The following is a 9,052-nucleotide window of genomic DNA, read 5'->3' as shown; positions in this document are numbered from 1 at the left end:
TTGAGAGAACTTGAGAGAAAATGTGTCTAAGTATGGGAGAGGTGTTTTGGGAAATGTTTTAGAGATGGGAATTGAACTAATGGTATATAGGAAATAACATATGCCCTTTGGATAAATGGTCCAACACTTAGAAAAAAAATGAGGCGGGTGAACAGTAAAAACGCTCACTGGAAATTGCCTTTCCTATCGGACAGATTTTACGAAAATGGGCATAACTTCTTCGTCCGAACTCCGAATGAGGTGAAACGAAGTGAGTTAGGTAGCTAAATAAAAGGGCTTTCCATGGATATGTTATTGGCCACCCAATTATTTGTGTGCTAGGAGATATGACCCTCCAAAGTAGACCCTTGAAAAAGGCTTCACTTGGAAATTTCCGATTTTTGATACGGTTGCTCTAAAATTTGGGTTAGACCCATTTCCCACTCAATTTGACCCCCTAAAAAAGAATATGAAGTCGGATTTTCGAAAAACAAAACGGATTTTTTTTTTGATTAGCTAAACAAGTTTCCGGTAACTTTCGAAGCACATTTTTAAGAACCTTTTGGGTCATTTCAGGGCGGTACTACCCATATATAATCTACATCAAGGCCTCATCAACAATATTAGCCTTAACTAGGTGATAAAGAATACTTATGTCATAATCCTCGAGTAACTCTGACCACCTTTGTTGTCTCAGATTAAGCTCTTTCTAACTAAACACATATTGAAGACTCTTGTGATCAGTGAATACATCAACATGAACACCATACAAATAATGATGCCATATCTTCCTAGCAAATACCACGACAACCAACTCTAAGTAATGGATTGGGTAATTCTTTTCATGAAATTTCAACTGTCTAGAGGTATATGCTTTAACCTTGCCATTCTACATTAATACGCAACCCAAACCAACTCTAGATGCATCACAATACACCACAAAACCTTGAGTACGTTCTAGCAAGGTCAAAACTGGTGCAGTAGTCAACCTCTTTTTTAATTCCTAAAAGCTTTTCTCACAAGCTTCAGACGATTGAAACTTCACTGTCTACTGAGTTAACTTGGTCAAAGGGGATGAAATAGATGAGAACCCCTATATGAACCTTCTATAATAGTCAGCCAAACCCAAGAAACTTCTAATATCAATTCGAGATGCGGGTCTAGGCCAATTCTGCACTACCTCAATTTTCTGAGTATCAACTTTAGTTCTCTCTCCAGACACAATGTGGCCTGAGAATTCCATAGATTCAAGCTAAAACTTACACTTAGGGAACTTGGCATACAACTCTCTATCCTTTAGAGTTTGGAAAACTATTATGAAATGACTAACATGATCTTCTTCATTCCTTCAATAGATTAGTATGTCATCAATGAACACGATAAAAAATATATCTAAATAAGGTTTGAATACTCTATTCAAAAGGTCCATGAATGTCGCAGGCGCATTGGTAAAACCAAAGAACATGACCAAAATCTCATAATGACCATAACGAGTTTTGAAAGTTGTCTTTGGAATATCACATTCCATTACTCTCAATTGATGATAGCCTGATCTGAGGTCTATCTTAGAGAAACAAGTAGCACCCTGAAGCTGATCAAAAGATCATCAATTATCTGAAGAGGATACTTATTCTTGATGGTAACCTTCTTCAACTGACGGTAATCTATACACATCTAAAGGGAACTATCTTTCTTTCTCACAAATAAGACCGGAGTGTCCCAAGGTGAGACACTTGGTCGAATAAAGCCCTTATCTAGGAGATCTTTTAATTGTTCTTGAAGCTCTTTCAACTCTGCTGGTGCCTTTCTATATGGTGGAATAGATATAGGGTGTGTATCTGGAAGAACATCTATACCGAAGTCTATCTCTCTCTCAGGAGGGACTCCAGGTAGATCATCTTGAAAGACTTCTGGATACTCTCTTTCTACTGAAAATGACGTATCTTAATACTAGAGTCATTAACTCGGACTAAGTGATAGACACACCCCTTGGAAACTAACTTTCTTGCCTTAAGGTATGAAATGAAACGACCCTTAGGCACTGCTGAACTGTTTTTCCACTCTAAGAAATGCTCATTAGGAATTTGGAACTTAACAACTTGAGTTCTACAATCAATGGAGACATAACAGGCATGAAGCCAGTCTATACCTAGAATGATGTCAAAATCTTCCATGTCTAACTCAATTAAATCAGCCATGGTGTCTTTATGATTAATCGAAATGACACAATCACGATAAACTCTTTCAGCTAGAATAGACTCCCCAACAGGTGTAGAAACACAAAAGGGTTTACAGAGTTTCTTAGGAAGAACATTAAAACTATTTGCAACATAAGGAGTTACAAAAGATAAGCTTGCTCCTGGGTCTAGCAAATCATAAACATCAAGAGTAAAGACTTTAATCATACTAGTGACAACATCTAGAGAGTTCTCTTGCTCTTGGCCACTAGTTATCGCATAAAGACGGTTTGTTCCTCCGCCAGTACCAAAAGTAGCTCCACTAGGTACAGCCCTGTCTGGTGGAGCAACTGATGAAGATTGGGCTCTATTGCCCTGATTCCCATTACCTTGCTGGTTCTTGGGACACTCTTTCATGAAATGATACTCTTGTCCACACTTCAAGCAACCTGACTAGCCATCACGACACTTACCTGGGTGTGTTCTACCACACTTATCACATGTAGGATCCCAATTACCTTCTTGTGCCATACTACCCTGAGATTGGGTAGGTCTACCCCTGAAATGCTGGGAATTCTGACTATTAAACTCACCTTTGTTTCTGGGTGCAGGTGCACTAGAAGATGATGGAGCAGGTCCCTTTTGCTTTTGCTAAAAGGACGAACAGTTCACATTACTTTTCTGCTGCTCGGACTCATTTCCTGTCTTAGCTTTCTTATTTCTGAAATCCTCTCTATCCCTCCCCTTCTCTTCCTCGACCTGCTACACATATACTATTAACCTCGATATATCCAAATCCCCAATTAGCATCGCTGCCCTGCCCTCTTTGCTTGATAAACAGGACAACCCAGCAACAAACAAACTCATTTTACTCCACATATCTGCAACCATCTTCGGAGCATAATGGGATAGTAGGGTGAACTTCAACCTATACTCATGAGCACTTAGTGACTCTTTCTTAAGGGTAAGAAATTCTTATACCTTAGCCTCTTTCAGTTCTCGAGAAAAGAAACGCCCTAAGAAGGCCTTCTCAAAAAAAGCCCAACTCGCAGGTGGTATATCCTCAACTCTACCCTCCTTCCGTAGGTCAAACCAAGTCCTAGAAATATTCTTCAGTTGATATGCAGCTAGATCAACACGCTCAGTATCGGCAACGCGCATAACATCAAATATCTTTTTCAGGTCCTTAATAAAGTTCTTTAGATCCTCAGTGGTGCTTGAACCCGTGAAACTTGGAGGAGTCATCCTAAAGAAGTCTTGGATCCTCGAAGTATTAGTCACTTCCTATCTAGCTTCTCTTTGTTGCCCAACCTGGTTAGCCACATCTTGATTTAGAATCCTTATTGCCTCTCTGAACTCAGTGTTAGTGAGTTCCCCTTGAGGTTGCACTTCAGGTGCATTTGGTAACTCTTGCTCCTCAACATTACACCTAGCAGGATGACCTCTGACAGCTCTTCGTGGAGGCATGATTATCTGTAAACACGTGCAGGCACGAATTAGAAGAAAGTTTTTAGAGATTAAACTCTAACGCACGAAATGAGTGTGAAAGAAGTGAGAAATTTTCTTAAGTGTTGCAGCCTCCTAATTATAGATGTGGCTCGCTTCACACCGATAACTAGAACTCTACAAACACAACTTCATAGACTCCCTAGACTCTTGAACTCTATGCTCTGATACCAACTTTGTCACTCCCCGAGCCTACACCCCGGACATGGCTGACACTCACGAACCATTGCTGGCCCCAAGAGAACCCTTGGCCTGGTTTACTTACTCAGCGGAAGACTTTAAACATTAAGAAACGAACTCAAATGCAAGATAACTCAAATGTCTCAAACTAAACTCACAATGTTTTAGAAATAAACATTTAACTTAGCCAAATTGGCAACTCAAATCTAAACATAAACCAATAACAAGATAATGACAAAAGAACTAACTGATTGTCTATCTATGAAGCCTCTAAACAACTGAGATGGATGTCGGGACAAGACCCACGACATCCTAATGAACTTAAATACTGAAAGAAATAAAAGGGATCCTCCGAAAAGAAATGAGGCTCACCATAGACTCTGAGTGCTCAAATGGATTAACGATGCGCTGGATGTTGATCTTGGTTGTCTGCGTCTGTATCATAAAATAATGCAGGCCAACTGGCATTAGTACATTGAATGTACGAATATGCGAGTTGGAATGCTAAACAGGATATAAGCTTGAAAGGAACTGAATAACTTACCTGGCTCAACTCAACTCAACGTAATTGAACTCAGTTCAATATAACGTAGTGTAAATAAATACAGTATAAAGAAAGGCTTTAAAACATTGTTCTCTACTCTGTGTATTTAGAAATACAATAATAACTTTGTATGTACGCAAATATACAATATGAGCTCTGTTTGTATATAAAAATACAAATATATCTGATGCATATAAAAATACAAATACTATTGTGGGAGTTTCCCTAATCGACAACCACCACTCTGAGCCAAAGTGATGATACAACGTCTTGCCCACGCTGCCAGAAATGTCCTATACTTTGGCATCATATAAGACGCCTTAACTAAGTGGATCCACTAGTCTATGCTAAAAAGCAACTTAAGGAGTCATCTAAAAAGTAAGATTCTTTACTACCTATGATGGCTACTTAGTTTATGGAGACTTGAGTTAATATGAAATCGCATATCCATATCGGTGCTCAATACTACTCTGAAGATATACTTAGCTCATATGAAGTTGTGAGGGATGAGCTAAGCTAAAAAAAACCTCAGAAAGCTTGGTCCAATTGTAAAGAGGAGACCTAACTGAACTAGTCTAAATGTAGGTATGCCACGACTTGCTAGCTGACACATTTAACATATACACCATGAATTCGGCTCCTCTCGACTCTACTAGACCTAGAATATGATGTCGCTAATGGCAAGTTGTAAGAAACTTGTGAGTATCCCCACCCACAGCCCCAAAAAACCTTAGAGGTTATAGTATGAGAAACACTCCAAGTATCTTCTTCTTTAAAGGTATGGTTTCGGCGGCATTCACAGGTTGGGCACCTCTAGGTGGTACCTAGGATGCCACAGATGTAGGCTGATCCTCTGGTGCTAGTGCAACTGTAGCTCTAGCCTACTACATACCCCAAGAACATTCAGAAGTTGTACAATGGTTGCGTGAAGGTACAGAGCCATAGAGGGTCCACGTGACGACTGAGAAGTCCCCGACCCCGTTGATTAAATCGGAACTAAAACTACTAGAGGGTCAGCTGATATCTCAAGACCTCTATCTCTTCAGGGCTAGTGCACACTCCTGATCGGTAGTAGAGGTCGACTCCTTCCTCGAGCTGTCGTACGGCGTGTATGAGCCATCCTTTAAACAGAATGAAACAAGTGAGATTTCAAGAAACCAACTACACACACGCTGCATGAAAGCGATACAAAAGAGGATAAATTACTAAAGACTCCCTATAGACTTCTAAAGATAGGATCCAAATGTCTCCACACCGATCAAGAAATCTCTAATCAATATTAGCGTTGTACAAGTGAGACAGGCAAATCTAGGGCTCTGATACCAACTTTTCATGACTCGATTTCTCGACTCATGAGGGCATATACTATAACCCTCAAGTAGGGAAACTAATGTGTTGCCTAGAATAGCAAGCAATAAGTATATGAGTACAACTAAATAGAAATCAAATTAAACCACCAAACAAAACAAAAGCAGGAGCAAACAAAAAACTATATACAAGAGGTACCTCCCGTAACCTAGAAATGAGAATACACAATTGTCTAAAAATAAGAATAAAAATAACAAAAGTGGACAAAAGCAAAGCTTGTTCCAAAAGGAAAAACACTAGCTAAGTAAGTATAAAATGAGATAAGCTCATCCAAAACTCCAAGTGCTCACACTCATCTCCAAATCCCTAATTCTTCTAATTGCAAAAACAATCACCGCACCTACATGACAAAACAGATTAAAATTGTAGCATGAGTATAACAACTGGGTACTTTGTACAAATCACGTGTCGACTAAGCAAGAAAGGAAAAAACAATATGAAAAGATCGTAACTAGAAACAAACAGAGGTCAAAGCGGATATGAAAGAAAGCATAAGAGCATACCGAAAGTAAATCTAAGTACACCTAAGCTTAACCTAACAGGTCTTTATAAGCCTAGAACATAGACTCATGCACATGTTTAAATGAAAATCAAGAAGACCCTGTAAGCCCGACAAGTATAAAGCGTAACTAAGTTTACAAGTTAGAAAGGCACGACAAATTCAAAACCAAGGAACAAAATTCAGGTTCCCATCCCAAGTAACCACAATATCTAGTAATCCGGTCAACTTCCAACCCAGGTAGCAAGAGTGATAATCAATCTAGGTCGCCCAGCCAGCCAGTCCACTCCAAGTCCAACTAGCAAGATTGACATAGGGGCCTGTCGACTCTAAAAAGGGTCTCAAAATATCAAAGTTTCCCATCTAGATAGATCACTTCAAAGCCATCCAATTAGAAAGAGTGTCCCCAGTGGTGTTGACTCCCAATAGGATGTCGAATATAAGATCAATCAATACTAAGCCACCGTGAATCAACGTCCCCATACAAGGTATCATAAGAAATATGCAGCTTGAATAACCGTAATTCCAAGCCGCCCAAGAAAGAACAAAGCCTATGGTAACACATCAGAAGCCAAATCGGATATGAAAGAAAGCATACGATGATATTGAAATTTAATCTAAGTACATATAGGCTAAACCTAAATGGAACCATTTAATCCTAGAATGTACACTCATGCACATGTCAAAATGAAACTCAAAAAGACCCCATTAAGACCGACAGGTATACAGAGTAACTAAGTCTGTAGAGAGAAAGGCACCACAAATCCAAACCCAAGAAACAAAACTGAGGCTCCCAACCCAAGTAACCACAATATCTAGTAATCCAGTCAACTTTCGACCCAACTAGCAAGAGTGATAATCAATCTAGGCCACCCAGCCAGCTAGTCTACTCCCAAGAAAGTTGATTCCATCATTGTAGAGGCAGATGAGAACTAGCTCTCCTTTTTACGAACACAAACCATAGGTTAAGGGACAATCAACTGTTTTTTGTTCCAATTAATTGGTTGCACATAATTTAATTTTTATAACAAGTTATCCTGATTAAAACAAAAAAAATTGTCAACAAAAATCAGAGAAACAAACTAGGAATAGAAAAGATTAAGATTAATTGGTCTGAAGGAAATAATTTCAGTTGTTGGAAAAGCTAACAAATGCTTCATTAAATTTAAGGTATTAGTAGAACAACTGTTGTAGTTCTTATTCTCTGGAACTATAACAAGTTTATCGGGATTTATTACATGCTCAAGTAAGAACTTCAAGAATTGTTAGAGCTTTATTGCGTGAAAACTACGCGTACAACAACAAATTGGCATAAACTTGACTTACTTCAAATTCTGTAAGGAAACTTTGAATATATTTTGTTCAAACGAGAGGTACTTGTCTTCCAGCAAATCAATGTCTTCGCCTTAAAAAAAGCATGGTACTAAAAATACAGAACAAGGACAAATCAAGTTAGGTGGTAAGATTAGCAACTACATTAATGAAATTGAAGTCGTTGAGGCTATAACTGATCAATATACATTTGAAATAAAGATATTTAAAACGTAGGATTCAAATGTCTCCACACCGATCAAGAAATCTCTAATCAATATAAGCGTTGTACAAGTGAGACAGGTAAATCGAGGGCTCTGATACCAAATTTACATGACCCGATTTCTCGAGTCATGAGGGCATACACTATAACCCTCAAGTAGGGAAACTAATGTGTTTCCTAGAATAGCAAGCAATAACTATGTGGGTACAACTAAATAGAAATCAAACTAAACCACCAAACAAAACAAAAGCAGGAGCAAACAAAAAACTATATACAAAAGAAACCTCCCGTAACCTAGAAATTAGAAATACACAATTGTCTAAAAATAACTGTAAAAATCGCAAAACTGGACAAAAACAAAGCTTGTTCCAAAAGGAAAAAGACTAGCTAAGTAAGTATAAAATGAGATAAGCTCATGCAAGACTCCAAGTGCTCACACTCATCTCCAAATCCCTAATTCTTCTAATTGCAAAAACAATCACCGCACCTTCATGACTAAACAGATTAAAATTGTAGCATGAGTATAAAAACTGGGTACTTTGTATAAATCACGCGTCGACTAAGCAAGAAAGGAAAAAACAATAGGAAAAGATCCAATCTAGAAACAAACAGAGGTCAAAGCGGATATGAAAGAAAGCTGACGAGCATACCGAAAGTAAATCTAAGTACACCTAAGCTTAACCTAATTGGTCTTTATAAGCCTAGAACATAGACTCATGCACATGTTTAAATGAAAATCAAATAGACCCTGTAACCCCGACAAGTATAAAGAGTAACTAAGTTTACAAGTTAGAAAGGCACGACAAATCCAAACCCAAGAAACAAAATTCAGGTTCCCATCCCAAGTAACCATAATATCTAGTAATCCGGTCAACTTCCAACCTAGGTAGCAAAAGTGATAATCAATCTAGGTGGCCCAGCCAGTTACTCCACTCCCAGCCCAACTAGCAAGATTGACATAGGGGCATGTCGACTCTAAAAAGGGTCTCAAAATATCAATGTTTCCTATCTAGATAGACCACTTCAAAGCCATCCAACTAGAAAGAGTGTCCCCAGTGGTGTTGACTCCCAATAGGATTTCGAATATAAGATCAATCAATACTAAGCCATCGTGAATCAACGTCCCCATACAAGGTATCACAAGAAATACGCAGCTTGAATAACCGTAATCCCAAGCCGCCCAAGAAAGAACAAAGCCTATGGTAACACATCAGAAGCCAAATCGGATATGAAAGAAAGCATACGATGATATTGAAATTTAATCT

At 38.6% G+C, this 9,052-nt stretch overlaps 1 protein-coding gene across 1 annotated transcript in view; it reads left to right on the top strand.

Annotated features, from left to right (window-relative positions):
* The window catches only part of LOC125862275 (anthranilate phosphoribosyltransferase, chloroplastic-like), a 1,111,005-nt gene that overhangs the window by 157,263 nt on the left and 944,690 nt on the right, over positions 1-9,052 (top strand). The window lies entirely within an intron of this gene.

This window comes from Solanum stenotomum, chromosome 4 (genome assembly GCF_019186545.1).
Source record: "Solanum stenotomum isolate F172 chromosome 4, ASM1918654v1, whole genome shotgun sequence".
Classification (NCBI taxonomy): Eukaryota; Viridiplantae; Streptophyta; class Magnoliopsida; order Solanales; family Solanaceae; genus Solanum; species Solanum stenotomum.
The sequence above is the reverse complement of the archived record's forward strand: the minus strand, read 5'-3'. Positions and strand labels throughout refer to the sequence as shown.